The sequence below is a fragment of the Anabrus simplex genome, chromosome 1 (assembly GCF_040414725.1).
Source record: "Anabrus simplex isolate iqAnaSimp1 chromosome 1, ASM4041472v1, whole genome shotgun sequence".
NCBI lineage: Eukaryota > Metazoa > Arthropoda > Insecta > Orthoptera > Tettigoniidae > Anabrus > Anabrus simplex.
In genome coordinates, this window is record NC_090265.1 from 494574000 (window position 1) to 494590488 (window position 16489).

Sequence of the window (16489 nt, forward strand, 5' to 3'; positions counted from 1 at the left end):
CTTTCTTCTGCCGATACCTTCATGTTTCGAAGTGTCAGAGCTATTCCATTTTCCCCTCCGATGAGTGTTAATAATTATAATACAATTACAATAATTACAATAATTATCAGCAGTTCCAAGATCTACTAGGTACTGTGGTACACAGCTAAATATCATATAGCAGCTAATTGTAGTTCTAAGGCCCTCCACTATGTACCATGTGACAACTGGTATCATTGCTACCAGTGCTATAGTAGGAGAATTACCACTCTCAAACAATAGCATGTTAGCATACTGTTAAGATATAAAGTGAAGTTATAATGAACTGTGGCTTGAAGCTTTGTTGTTATGATCTTACGAATCTACATAAAATTTAATATAGTACGAAAATCAATATGCTACTATGTCTGCTAGGGTATGTCCCTGTCGATGCAGCCAATATTACGGAGATTCATCTCAGAGAAACTCAGCCCAGAGAGTTTCAACACAACAACAACAACTTGATTGCAAAAATCAGGTTCCTTGGAACTACGATATATAGCACAGGTCACTAGAAAAGTATCACTTCCATGCTGGTTGCATGGTGTTAAAGTAGTGCCTCTGCCTCTTACTTAGAGGTAATGGATTCAATTAGAGATTTTAATTTCGGTCTGAAGGTTGGAAAAGGGTTTACTTACCCTCGTGACGTAAACCAATGTGTCGTCTGATATGATAGGCAGTGAACCTGGTCAAGAAAGACATACAATTTGACTGAGGAAATCATTACACTGTCCATGTTACATATCATCTGGATGGGCAGCAGTCATCTTGGCAAGACCAGGCTCATTAATAGGCCAGGGATATAGTTTAGTTAAACATCATTATACTTCTCTTACTTAAGAGCAGCTGATTGCACCAATAGACAGTATCTATGAGTAACAAAGGGAAGAAACAAACCAAAGTCTGAAGTTAAATGGTTAAAACAATTATAATATGACCAAAAATATGATTTTATACTATTTGTTCGGTCGAATATGATTTAACAATATGCACTTCTTCTTCGTCCTCTTCTTCTATCGCTTTTCCCGCATCTCTTGGGGTTGCGGGTGAGAACAGTATCGGACATGTGGATTTGGCCCTGTTTTACAACCGGATGCCAAGCGTACATGGAAGGATGTAATCACTTTTGCGTGTTTGTGTGGTGGTTGGTGGTGTGGTATACTGTGTGAATATGAAGAGGAAAGTAAATAAAAACAACCAGTCCCCAAGCCAGAAGAATTAATCACACAAGATTAAACTCCCCAGCTCAGTTATGAATTGAGCCTGGGACCCTCTGAACCGAAGGACTCAATGTGCTGACTGTTCAGCCAAGGATTCGGACAAAATACGCACTTATACAACCAATAAAAACTGTGTTATTGTGTTCACAAAAAATAGAACAGAGTTATCTTAATTTAAGTTTGTATGAAGAGACCATGATAAAAATATGGCACATCATTGAAATTTGAGCCCTTATTTGTTATTTTATTGTTCACACACAAGAAACTTGGGCAAACTTCAAAGAAGAACACAATCAATATCTTCTGTAAATCTAATGAAAAGAATTCCTTGCAAATCACTTACAGCTGTTCTATTGAGGAATAACAAAAGAGGAAACCATTTAATTAATGAGTGAGGGGGAGGGGGAGTCACACACACACACAAAAACACGCGTGACCATTCTCACTCCAATAATAGCGTCCTTAGGCTAGTGACATGATCATGGCCAAGGGATCAGTCAGTCTGGTGGGAATGGACTCTACTAAACAAAGAGGAGCAGATGCTTGAAATAGGCATTCAGCCAGCACATCTGTTTGTGATGAATGTCACAGCCACCTGGCAAGTCATGTGCTACTCTTGGCAGACTCTTCTCAACTTCTTTCCTTCAGTTCCAGAATTTACTTATCAGAAGTAATGTATCTAAAACATTTGAGACTTCAATCTTCAGCCCTCAGCAGTATATTAATGTGACAGTAATACATGTATTTAACTAATTTTATAAAATGTACTCTCTTCTATTAAGCTTTAGTTACAAGTGCCTTATTCAGAAGCCGAAAAGAGATGAGTTTCTGACAATCTCCTCACATTTTCTGCAGTGCAATTCTATGGAAGTATAGGCACAACTGTACACAGCTCAATAAACATAATAAACTATTAATAAAGTCATATACCGAAATATATGAACGTGAATAGAAACATATTCTATTAATGTCCTCTTTATATACATGATATGTCACTTGTTTGTTCCTTTCCATTACTTATATTGAACTGTTAGGTTTCTTTTCTTCTTTTCTGCATCACCTTATTTGTCTTTCTTTTTTTTTCCCCCTTCCCTTTTCTTGTGTTTATCCAGATTTCTTGTTATATCACGTCTCACATCAAGACTGAAGATCTGTCCAAGATCCCTCAGAAGGCTTGCGTTGCAATGCGAGTCCAAGTCCACTGTATACTTGGCGCATAGCTGCTTTTAAAGATAAAAATTTCATGATGTTCTGTATTGAACTGTATCACAATTAAATTGAAATAACAAATAATGTAGTTCAACCTATTCCATACAAGTAAATAAGAAATGTGGTGTTACATTCCTATTTAATTATAAGCAGGAGCGGTACCGGTTTCGACCCCAATCTGGGTCATCATCAGCCGAATAAAATGCAGAAACAATGCATAGGTAAATAAGAAATTAAAGAATGAGTCTTTAACAAAAACAGGTGAAGAAGCAATGTAAGATAATGGGGATAGGCACTGCACGATTTTAAATCGTAAAATCTAGAAGAAGTAGAAGGTCAGTCACTTAAGGCGCAATCTTCTGAATAGTAGCACAACACACGCAAAGTTCGACACTGTCTCAAAATGTTTACGAGAAGCGGAGAACAGGCTGGCTCACTTAACTGTTTTCCGGTTCTCGTAAACATTTTGAGACAGTGCCGAACTTTGCGTGTGTTGTGCTACTATTCAGAAGATTGCGCCTTAAGTGACTGACCTTCTACTTCTTCTAGATTTTACGATTTAAAATCGTGCAGTGCCTATCCCCATTATCTTATATTGCTTCTTCAACTGTTTTTGTTAAAGACTCATTCTTTAATTTCTTGTTTACCTATGCATTGTTTTTGCATTTGATTCGGCTGATGATGACCCAGATTGGGGTCAAAACTGGTACCGCTCCTGCTTATAATTAAATAGGAATGTAACACCACATTTCTTATTTACTTGTATGGAATAGGTTGAACTACGTTATTTGTTATTTCAATTTAATTGTAAACATGGCTGCTTAACAAACATTTCTGACACCAAGAAATCAGCATCAAACACAAACACACTGTGGGTTTCAGCTGGTGTCACCATAGTGTACTTGCTATGGTGTGATCCCATCAGCTCGGAGGTCCATGTTCAAATCCCTTCCCTGGCAAAATTTTTTCCTTCGATTGGTGCTCTGAAGCCAGACTTAAGTCACATGCAGATTTAGCAACACCACCTCGCAAAGTCCATTTGAATTTGCCTGCAAAGCAATCCAATTTGCTAACTTCAGCAGTTGATAAAATGACAATGGCACAAGATTTAATTTTTTTTCAATATACTGTATTTATCAGTGCAATCAACCATTTAAGGCTCATATATGCAGTTCACATTGTTTCTGACACTGTGTGTGTGTGTCTGTGTGTGTGTGTCTGTGTGTGTGTGTGTGTGTGCGTGCGTGTGTGTGTGTGTGTGTGTGTGTGACACTTGATCTGTCACTTGTTTATTCCTTTCTATTACTTAGAACTATAAATGAAAGGATCAATTAATGACATGTTTCCTTCTGACAGGCAAACTTTTACAGGCTTAGAGTTGTTCACTGAGGACAGTTGGTCATCTAATTTAATATGCTGGCCAATCAAATTTCTGTTTGTTGTTGTTGTCAATATTTGCAAATTTATACACAAAACTTGACATGTGTGAAGGAGAACAAGACATTTAACAAATTGCTAAACCTAAACAACACAAAACATCCATCAATTTTACAGTGGTAATGATGAAAATGTTAACTTGAGAATGATGAAACTACTTCCAGAAGATCTCAACTGAAGGATTCCTGCACATTCCAACCCTGACTACGTCTGTTGTCCAAGGGCCTGACAAAGAAATATTCAAGTGAACGAGGCCAAGACTGCTCTGAAGAAAATGAAGCCAGGAAAGGTCACTGGTCCAGAAGATCTTCCCAGCAGAGCTATGGTATTCTCACTGCCGGGATGCAACAGGGTAGTTAGCACAGCTCTTCAACCAGGTCATCAGAGATGGACAAATCCTGACCAACTGGCAACAGAGCATTACTGTACCCCTCTTTAAATAGAAAGGAAGTCCCGCTGAGTTTGCTAATTATCCACCTATCTGGCTGCTGTGTCACCTATGAAGGTCTACGAGCATGTTCTAGACAAAATAATTTGTGAGATTATTCAGCTACTAGTAACCAAGCTGGATTTGTGAAGAACAACAGTACAATTGAAGCAATTCATGCTGAATGGATCTTAGTTGATCAACACTGTGAGAAAGATACACTGTTTCATCCCCCATTCTTGGACCTTGAGAAGGCCTTCAATTGTGTATCACACAGTCTCATGTGGCTAGTGCTTCAGGAATATGGTGTGCCAGAATATTTTGTGAACTGGGTGCAGCTGCTTTATCCGGTCTAGAAAGCCAAGAATAATGGCCGAGAGGATTTATCGTGCTGACCACATGACACCTCGTAATCTGCAGGCCTTCGGGATGAGCAGTGGTCGCTTGGTAGGCCAAGACCCTTCATGGGATGTAGTGCCATGGGGTTTGGGTTTGGTTTGGGTGCAGCTGCTTTATGCAGAACTGAATAGCTGGCCATTACTGTAGACAATGCTGACAATTTCATGCAGGCTGAAGAGAACAAACAGGATCTACAATGACAAACTCCAGAATGGAGCGACTAACTGGTAGAATACTGACAGCACATCAACAAGAAGGAAACCGAGTACATAATGAAAGATGCACAAGAAATGGGAACCATCAAAGTAGACAGCAATGACCTGATGCAAGTGAGAAGGTTCAAACACCTTTGTTCTACAATACGTAGTTGAAGTTGGTCGACTAGTCGAGGAGGTCATCTTGAGAATTAATGCAGCCTGAATGAAGTGGCAAACAACAATAGGGGTCACTTGTGACTGCATGATGAAATATTATCTAAAATCCAAAATTTACTGTACTGTCATCTGTCCTGTCGCACTCTATGGTTGTGAATGCCAGTAGACTGAGATAGAATGCCAGTTAAGCGTAATAGAGACAAAGATGCCAAGATGAACAGCAGGAGTCACTAATTTTGATCACATTTCCAACAAAACCATCAAAAAGTGGTTTAGCACTGCACATATCCTCAAGAAAATGCACGGGAGCTGCCTCTGATGGTTTGGGCAAATTTTATGAGCAGGAGTCTACAAAACTGCCAAGACAGGTTACAACCTAGAGGTGCATCCAGAAGACCAAAGGGACCACCTATGCAACATTGCATCAACACACTCCATAAAGACCTCAAGAACGTGAACATTCATTGAAATATGGCCAAGACAGAACTAAATGGAGACAGCAGATCCATGAAGCAGACCCCACAACCAGTTGGGATAAGCACTAAAGTAGAAGTTGCTGATATTTTGTTTTGTTGTGATATATGTTCTGCACTTAATCTCAAACTAGGATTGGAGGGGTATCTGCAGCTTGAAAAATGTATTATTACAGTATTTTCTGAAGATAAAAGTGAAAAGATCCTGAGGTAAAAGATGACCAACAGCATTTTTAAATGATGCAGATATGAACAACTCATTATTAACTTCCAGTTCCTCATGTGATAGAGACATCAGGACTTCCAATTTTTTTCCTCAAACCTTGTGGTTCAATAAATTTTCCAAATTCTATTACTACTTAGAGGCAAAAGACAGAATGTACTACTTGTGAATATGTACAATTGCCATATCTCACATCTCACATCTAATAAAGTACAGCCAATCATCACAGTGGCAAGAAAATGTTTATAACTATCTTTACCTATACAGGGTAATTCAAAAGGATGCATAGAAACTGAAATACCCCACAAAGGGGTTGAAATACAAAAACGTTTGAAAAGGAAAGCAGCCTAGGACGTAGCCTTATGACAGTGCAAACTGAGGAATGTCAAGAATGATATAAATGACAATTTATTTTATTTATTTTTCCAAAATATTCTACATTTCTAAAAAAATTCAGAACTGACAATCAGTGAAGATGAAGTGCAAACAGTTGAAGTTTGACACAGGACACTGTTTCTAAGATGACATTCTAAAAAAATTTGATTGTGTAAAGTCCGCCTGTTCAATACACGTTTGTAACCCACTGCAACATCGGAACGGTCGCCACTCAGTGTGGAGGTCAACACCGACCCAACCTGATCTATAGAAGTACAGGACTGGAGGAAAGAGGACGCGAGTAATATTTTGCGACTATTCATATTATCTTTTACTTCTACTTCATTTTTCGTTCTCATACTCAGCTTTTTGTTTCCACTTTTAGATCCTGGCTATACTTGTATTCTCCGTGAAGAAATGTAACAGATTTTTCAAAACTTCACTTCACAAATAGAACAACATCTAATTGTCTTCACAAATTTTTTAAGTATTTCCTTCAGCCAACCAATATTGTATTAAATACGATTGCACCCACACGTACAACTAAATTCATCCAAGTTTGAATCTGTGTACATTTTTAACACAGATTTTATTTAGTTACAAATGTGTATTGAACAGGTGGACTTTAGACAATCAAATTTTTTTAGAATTTCATCTTAGATATTTTAAGTCAATACAGAACTGGAATGAAGTTCATTACTGGATTCTGTTTACAAAAGCTATTCAAACTGTTGCCCACCACATTAAATGCAGACTCTCCCTTACTGATTGTTAGTTCTGCATTAGCTCTCCTAGTGCGCATGACTGTTAAGGTGCCAAGTCTTCAAAGTTTGACACTGTGGTTGGCTGGTTCAAGTCCTGTTGGTGGAAAAAAATGTTTACTATCAGAGTTTGTTGCCCGGTAGGGTAGGAGAGGCTGTGGTATGCAATTTCTAATTACTAGATTGCGCACCAAAAGTCTGGAATCAATTCCAAGCCTCTCTACAGTGTTCATATGGAGTGAGGCGATATGACGCTGTTGAGTCTTGACTAGATCCCTGGTTACATAAAATCAGCTTCATGGTCCGTATCGCACTTCAATAGATTCACAATTAAGTATTTATTTATTTTCCACCTAGTCGATATAATGATTGCTTAAGGCAATTTTTAATGGTCAAAAGTGGTACATGTTTCGTATATTATCAACATCTTCAGCCACCTAAACAGTGTTATGTGGCTGAAGATGTTGATAATATACGAAACATGTACCACTTTTGACCATTAAAAATTGCCTTAAGCAATCATTATATCGACTAGGTGGAAAATAAATAAATACTTAATTGTGAATCTAGATCCCTGGTGTTATTCAACTGCAGTAGGCTACGTGCTGACACTAAATTTCACCCTCTCCCTACCTCATTATCATCTCATACCCACACATGCTGGTCGCCCAATAGAAAGACCCAGGCTTCTCCACAGCCTCACGATATTAATCAATCAAGTTCTGCATTTTTTACAAATGTAGAGCAGTTTTGAAAAATAAATTAAATTGTCCATTAAGCTATTCCTGACAATCGTATGATTTCATCCTAAACTATATATCCCTGTTCAAAAGTTGTACTTCAGCACCTCCATGTCTACTTCAGTTTTGAATCCCCTGGTATATACATTTCCTGTGCGCTAAACTTTAGATGTGACCTCTAAATTTGAATCAATTTTGCCATTCAAACTATTTCTTTTATCATATTTAAAGAATGCTAGCTTCTTATAAAGTGATCAATAGGTAGAATAAATCATAGTGTTCAAATGTAAAATTATGTTTAATATTTTGTGCATGTGTTCATTTGGTGCATCAACTTGTAAGACTTCAGTAGTAATTTAAGTTAAACGTTATGAGATTATTAACTATGTCTATATCCTACCAGCAGAGAAATATTTCCTTGGAAAATGAGAGTATTAAATATATTATCCTAGGCTAAATAAATGGAGAAAGGATGTGAGAAAGACTGATCAAGTGGGAATTCTTCCCATTCATTTAATTTTTAAGATCCCACTTCAAGTGCTGCAATACACTGTTTAGCTATAAAAAACCTACAACCTGTTTTCCACTCAATGACCGGGTCAGGGATGGGATAAATAAAGCCCCTAACTTGCGGCGTGGATATGAATTGTGCCGGCTGCTGAGGCCTGTCGCACTCCTCTGGGGCAACGATTAATGACTGACAGATGAAATGAAATGATAGTGGAGAGTGTTGCTGAAATGAAAGATGACAGAGCTGGAGTAGCTGGAGAAAAACCTGTCCCGCCTCCGCTTTGTCCAGCACAAATCCCACATGGAGTGACCGGGATTTGAACCACGGTATTCAGCAGTGAGAGGCCGACGCACTGCTGCCTGAGCCATGGAGGCTCCACACTGTTTAGCTATAATCATTAGAAAATATTTATGAGGGGACAGTATTTCATAAGTCGATCCCTAGTTAGTATTAAAAAAGAAAAATTCTCTAAAAATATCAACTCCACATTAATATAAATTAGTTTGAAGTGCAATCTGTTCCTTGCCAACCGGAACTAAAAAGACACACAGTATGTTTATATCCTAGACCTCTACACATGACGGGAGTATTTTTAAACTTTGTTCTTGAGTCTCAGAAGGCTTTTTATAGCACCAAGGTTGGCAACCACTAGGAAACAAAAAATCCAAACAGCTGGTATTTGTGACCTTGGACCAGCTGAGCTAATAAACACAGAATACATTTTAAAGAAAGTAATTGCAGATTTGGATAATCTGTGTGTTATTTCTACAGTATCATACTTCAAGCAATAGTGAATCCATTTCCAAACCCAAGCTTGTTGAGAATATAATCAAGACCTGTCTAGCTATTACACTGCACAAGTCAGCTTTTCAAATAGTCAATTACACATTAAGATTAATGTCCAAGAATATACATATGCACTATGATATTTAACAAAAGATCAACAAGAGCTAACATCTACACTACCTGCCAGCTGGATTGGTGATGCTGGCATGAAGTGGTATTGTATTATATTAGTGATGCAGGGCATTACCCTCTCTCCCCACTCCTCATGCTATGGCTGTCTTAATAACTCCATCACTCACCATTAGACTTGTGTACAACCATTCTTACAAGAACATTTCCTATGGATACTCCTTTGTGATACTGTAATAATATGAAGTATTTTATTTTCAGAGGGAAGAAACAAGCTTCTAAAGGAAACAGAACTTCTTGAATCAATTGTGCAGTTTCCCAAATGAACAACAAATACCCAAATTTCCCCTCTTTATAACAACATGCATTAGTTTAAGTAATGGAAAGAAACAAACAAGTAACAAAACATCAACCCATTGGGTTCCTTTTCTCCTTATGTGTTTGTCCTATGTGCTTCTAGCCTTTTATCAACTGTACTCCTCTTTTTTTTTTCTCTTTACTTTCCTATGCTCATGCAGATTTTTTCTCATCCCACACTTCCCACAACAAAACGGAAGATCAATCAAAATGATGATGATGATGATGATGCTTGTTGTTTAAAGGGGCCTAACATCTAGGTCATCACCCCTGAAGATCAATCAAGAGTCCCCTCAATGAATTTTGAAACTCACCCTCCTGATGAAGCTAGGAAGCAGAAAAGAACTTGTTGGGGATGAGAAGTAATGGATGCAAAAGAAGGAGCCTACCTACTGAAGATGGCGGTGTATGAAGACGTGGAGATAGTTGTTGTCCTTCTGTGCTTAAGTGTTTATCTTCATCTCCTTTTCCATGGCTCCCTCTTCTGATGCCGACATGCCACTGTGTTTATACTATCATGTGTTCCTATATGACTTGATTTCATGTACATTAGTTTGTATTATGAGAAGTTACAGTATTCCTTAATAAAGGAAACAAACCAACAAGAGAAAGACTTTTGTGTATAATTTATTAAAGAGTGTGAATAAAGAAGAGAATTTCCTAATATATACATTGATCAGGGAACAAAACATTTTTTTTAAATCATTCCATGTTTCTCAAGAAAGCAAGAAAGAAATGAAACAATTTGTGGTCAGTTCACATCATTCCTATTAACTTCTTTAAAAGCGAAGAGCTAGGCAAATTGTATGCTTGTTAAACCATGTGACCTTGTTTGTTAAGAAGGAAGCCATACTTTTCAGTCAAATTAGTTAACGTAATTTTAAAGCTTTTTAGTCCATCACATTTTGACAGATTGAAAAGCTTTGAAGTTACATGTGAACTTGTCTCAAGTGTGAGCTCTCAAAGTCATTGTTTGTAAATATTACATTTACATTACAAACCAGACATTGGCTACACAGTGCCTGTGAGTGCCTTGATGCCCTCTTAATAGATTTTAGGTGCCTGCCTTACTTTTTTTAATCTATAAACTTGAACATTTTATTTAAAAAATGTTAGTTTGATAAACAAGAGGATGTTATTGAGTATTATTTGAAATTAAAAATTGTTATATAGTGCTCATTAGCTGAGTAATTTGAAACTCAATTCAGTTGTAATACTGGCTACAGTGTCAAAATACAGATCAAGACTAACTGATTTTCATCTTCATAACTGTTAACGTATATCAGTTTCCAGTTATATTTCTGACTACATCAAATTGGCTGATGCTAGGCTATACAGTGTCAACTTACACATTAATGATAATGATACTCATATAATGTTTGCAATTTGCAGAGTTTCTTATTTATGCTAATTTGAATTTTTAAGACATTCCCTTAATATCTTCATAAATCAGCTTTTAATATAGGCACACTCCAATGCACCTCAAATATTTCAATCTGTAGAATGATGATTACATTCATTATGTTCATCATTGATTTATAGTTCCAGTTTGCTGGATTGACAAACCTCTCCCACTCTCCTCTATTCATAAACGTCCCGTTCTTCATTCATTGTCCTTCCTACCTGCAATATCAGTCTTGACTACATCCATCCAGCAAGTTCTAGGTCTTGCAACCTGGCACATTTCTTCTACTCTCTTTCTAAGGGCACTTGGGATGTTCTCCTCAGCTCCATCCTCATCACCTGTCACTGACTCCGTCTAGCAAAGATATCTTAATCTAAAATTCCTCCCTCACCTCATTCCTTAACATGTCCTTTCTGATGTTCTGGATAGTAGACCTGAAGAATTTCATCTCTGATGACTGCAGTCTTCATGAATCTCTCTCTCTGAGCGTGCATGCTTTGATACAATAGGTCAAGATCGGTATGAAGCAGCCATTGAACATTGCTAATTTTGCTTTCTTTGAAATTTTGACATCCCAAAGAAGGGTCCTTACTTGTTGGTAGAAGAGGGAACTCTTTTGCACCCTATTGGTGATCCCTTTTGTGGCTAAGTTCTCTCTGGAGAGTATTCTGCTGAGGTAGGTGAAACTGTCCATAGTCTTCAACTGGTGGTCTGTTTGTTTGATGCTTGCTGGTTGGTAGTGCCATCACCACCGTCTTAGTTTCACTGATCTTGGCCTTCCATGTGTCGAGTCTTGCCTACACCTCGTTCTGCTTCTCTCCAAGTCATGTGATCAGCAAAGGCAACTGCATTGAGTTCCCCTGAAGTTTTGTTAATGCTCTTCATTATAATTATTATAATTATCATGAGTACCCCTCTCCAGCTCACACATAGCTGGTACAATCCTTGTACAACATCTGGGCAAAGTACTACCAGATTTTCTTTCTTGTGACACAACATACCTTATCAATATCCAGGAACACCAGGATCAGATTCTTACCTTTCTCCCAATACTTTGCTATCTGCAATCTGGCACTGAATAAGATCTATAGATGATGAGTAAGAGGAGAGTTATCCCCCTAGAGTTGATGGATTTTTGCCTATTCTCTTCTTGAACAGAGGAATGATAACACCCTTGTTCCAATCTACAGGTACCTTTTTGTCCTTCCACATTAAATTAAGCACTCTGTGTAGCCATTGCAGACCCTGTACCACTGCTGCTTGGATCATGTCTACATTCACTTCATCTGGTGATTTTTCTTTAGGCATAGTTCTTGATGCTGTTTCTGTCTACATAAAAGGGGCCTCCTCTGAGCAAGCTTCCATGTCTGGCTCTATGTTTCTCTTTTCCTCTGAGCCATTCAGGAGGCAGTTGAAATGGTTCTTCAGAACCTCTTTGATATCACATTCTTTCCTGACTATATTTCAATTTTATCTTGACGGTATCCTTTTGCCTTGGACCACATTATATAATAACCTCATATTGCCTCTGCTTCCTTCTCCAGTTCCTGTGCAAAAATCTCCCAACTCTTTGTCTTCTCTTCTTAAACCATACTTTTGACCTTCAACTTCTTGGTAAACCTGTTCAAAGCCTTTGATCTTTGTCTCATCCCTTACGAGTTCTGATTTTATTATCCCGCAGTTTCTTTCTTTCCATGATGTATTCCTTTTTCTTATGGCTGTTATCACTCTTTTATTCCACCATGATGACTCTTTCTTCCTTACTTTCAGACTTGTCTTCCCACAGACTTCAATTACTTCCTTTTCCAGTTTGGCTCCTTCTTCACTTCATCTCTTGGCAAGTGATATCTTCTCTTATCCTGAAAGTCAGCTCTGTTGTCCATTTCCTGAAGTTCTGAAGTGGCATGTTACAGTCTTTACCAAATCTGCTACTAATAACCGGTGGTCACTGTCAAGGTTCTCACTAGATATTACTTTGACATCTGGTAGAGGCCTACTCCCTTTTTCACCTCTGATGACATAATCATTTAGTCTTATGCTGTCCATCCCAACTGTGTCATGCAACCCTATGACTGACTCTTTTTGTTGAACCAGCTATTTTTCACCACCAATCATTCCTAATGCAGAAGTCAAGGAGATGTTTCCCTTCTGTGTTCCTTCAGCCATACCCATGTGGTCCCACCACCTTCTCATACCCAGTCCTATCTGTCCTGATCTGTGCATTCAGGTCTCCTACGATAATGGCTCTATCTCTATGGATGGTCTTTTCTAGATCATCCCAGAATTGGGTTTTTAATCATAGTTCACATTTTGTTTATTGTTTTTAAAATATGATTGTTCTCAATGTCACTAATAAATATAAGTATTAAAATTAAAATAAAAAACAAAGCATTTTGCTTGCATCCCCATCGTGCAACACATTTTGAAAAATGGCTCTTCAGCAATGTTAAACCACTAGGAAAATGGCTCTTCATACCTCAAAGGTTGCCTACCGCTCTTATACATCGCTCAACTTTTCCCCTATGAATCTTTCCATTTATGTTTTCTTTTGTCACTACAATGATGAGCAACTGAATCAGAGATAGCTGCTGTTTCTGGTGAAATGACGCTGGGGTCAGCCCCAAGAATGTACTAGTACAGCATGGAATGTGATTACGATGACATCAAGCCCTGTATTGGCCATGTGAGTAACAGCTGAACACAGGTTGGGTAAGATACAAGATCTTAGTGCATTTTTGATCACTGCCAGATTTTCAGTGCAATAAACAAGGGCCATTTAATCTTTGAAGTCTTGTAGGCACAGGGCTTTCCACATTAGTGGATTCAAGCAAAACCACCGCCGCCAGGGTCAACTGCCATGGTGTGCTATGTGTTGAATACAGGGGTCTCCGCAGGCTACCTCGGATGGTAAGAACAGATACATGAATTGCAGTGCATCACGCCACTCGTGAATTCAATGCCAGACAACATCGAAGTGTCAATAACCGTATCATCCAGAACCATCTGCTCACAATGGGGTATAGAACCCACAGTCTCAGCAGAGTATATCTGCTCACTGCATGTCGGCACCAATGGACTCGTGAAATGTGGTAAAAAGTCTGTCATACTATACCTCCATCATCCGGTTGAAAGTGGGTGCTATACGCTAACTATCCAGGTATCTCTTATTCAGTTGCTTATGAGTATATATTTCCCCATGTCTTCTTTACAATCTTCTCAAAAATATAATTTCTGCAACCCATATTAAATTTACTTTTTTTTTTGTTTTTTTCTTTTTTTGTTTAGCCTTCTTTGATAAATCTCATTTCTCTGTAATCGAAAATATTTTCAAGTTGTATCCTCAACATTCTTGAATTCTCCATTAATTCACTTCCTAAGCACTTCACAATATCAATGACATTTATGATATTTATTGTTGTGCTGAAATCACCATTATCTTCCCTTCCTGCATTTTGATTCTCATCCTCTATTCCTCAATCTTTCCATTTACAGCATCAAGCTGTTCTTTAACTTCTCCCTCATCTTAACCCAGTATACAATATCAGCAGCAAATAATATGCTGCCTTTGTTGTCTTCATGATATCATCTATCAGAGTTATAAATAGTAAAGGTGACAGTATATTTTCTGTCTCTGTCAAATTTCAATTATAAATATCCTGTTTTACTGAAGTTGGTTTTGATCCAGAAAGCTACGTGTAGTTTATTGTATTCAGTTTCTAAAAATCAATGGCCTGGTTATTTTGTATCTGGTACTCTAAAGAGATATTTCTTTCATAATATATTGATTTATTTATTTTACATGTGCAACTTCTGGCCCAGTGAGGAAAGCAACGGGAAACTACCTCACTCTTCATTTCCCTAGTATGCTTCTTCAGTGACACCTAGGCTATCTATGACAGCCGTTGGTGGAGCTGTACAGGATCAAACCAGCTTTCGGGCTGAATACCCAACATACATTTTCCATGTGGCTTCAGAAGAGGGCTGGTGAAAGTCTTTTGAGATGATGCTTTATACATGACCTGTGCATCTGTGAGGATGGGGTCTTTTCTATAATACAGCCCCTGAACCATCAGAATTAACCAATGAAGGTTAAAATACCCAACCCAGGTGGGAATTGAACTCGGGACCCCTTGGACCAAAGACCACCATGCTAACCATTTAGCCATGGAGCCAGACTACTTTTCCTATCAACGAATATAACCTTATTGTTACCAAATGGTTGCTCGTTTACAGTATCCTACAACTAAAGCTCTAAACTGATCTCATATATATATCTCTATCCTTTTCATTACCTGTGTTTCACTCTCTGAAATTCTCAACCCTTACAAATTTTATATTGTCAAGTTTTTAAATGTAGATTTCCATATACCCTTCGATTTTAGATTTGAGTAAACCCATTCTATCATATCAAGTAACAACGTACATCTACAATCTTATGTTGACAAAAAATGCAGAACATGAAAAGCTTACCACAAAGTATTCTTCAAACTTGTGCAATAATGAGCTGAAGTTGTATCCACAAAGTAACAGAGAAAACAGAGCAATGTGTGCTGCTATCCCACAGAGAGAACACTGAATACTGCGCAGCTGGTTCCTTTATTTATAGATCCTGATCACAAGCTATGCACACTCTCCAGCCCACACACCATCTCTCTCTCTCTTTCTATAGCAACTTCCTTTCCAACATCACCTTTTTCTCTTGTCACCATCTAACTAAACATACATCATTGTTTATCAAGAACAACACACAAAAAACATTTATTGATAATGGAGTTATCAAGGAATTTTCTCAAATACACCTTCATCCTGTATCTTGCTCTACATCAACAATGTTGCCATTGGCACAGTGTTTTTGTTATTCTTCTGTTTTTGGGGGCATTAGACATCTGTATCATTAAAACTGCAATTCACAAGTGAATCCAGTTTCCTCATTGTAAACTTCTTGGAGGGCCTGGTTATGACAGCCCCTTGATATTAAGGAAATCCATAAGAATAAATTTGTTTATTCTGTTACTTGTTATAAGTTTTATTACCGGTAAGTGATTTATTCCATTACACATTTCAGAGACTTTGCTCCAACATCAGGTGGTGAAATGGTGATATTTAATTCTTGCTCTACATTATATACAATTATATTCAAAGAATATTATACTATTTCATTTAAGAGTAGGAGCTATGTGCGTTATGAATTTATTACATCTATGCTGGGTCGACTATAGGTGTGTGTCATCTAAGAAATATCCAGTTGCTGCTAAACCTTGATACTGTTATAAATTTTCATTCTCAATTTTATCACTGAGCAAATGCTGAGGACCTATTTCTATAAATTTCTAGACTTTCTGATTTACTCCTTTTGGATGTGTGTGTAAAATAGCAAGATAATTCTGTATATTTGTTACTTCATGTCCTATCTCATGAAGATGTGCAGCAACTACTGATTTTTCATGCTTATGTAGCAGAAGTGCTACCAGATGTTCTTGATATCTGATGTCAAATCCTGTTTCAGTCTGTCCAATGTAAAAACATTCACAGTTTTTACAGGTGATTTTATACACACCAGTCTGTTTGAATTTATCTGGTGTATTGACTGAGTGTGATAGAATATGAATTTATTTATGCTATACATACTGATTCAGCAGATGATG

The 16489-nt window shown here is 37.7% G+C and overlaps 1 protein-coding gene across 1 annotated transcript in view; it reads right to left on the reverse strand.

Annotated features, from left to right (window-relative positions):
• The window catches only part of LOC136857008 (ankyrin repeat domain-containing protein 65), a 51042-nt gene extending 35592 nt beyond the window's left edge, over positions 1–15450 (reverse strand). The window contains exon 1 of the mRNA XM_067135342.2: positions 15315–15450. The gene's annotated coding sequence lies outside the window, so the exon portion shown is untranslated. The remainder of the gene's footprint in view (positions 1–15314) is intronic.
• Positions 15451–16489: the final 1039 nt, after the last annotated feature.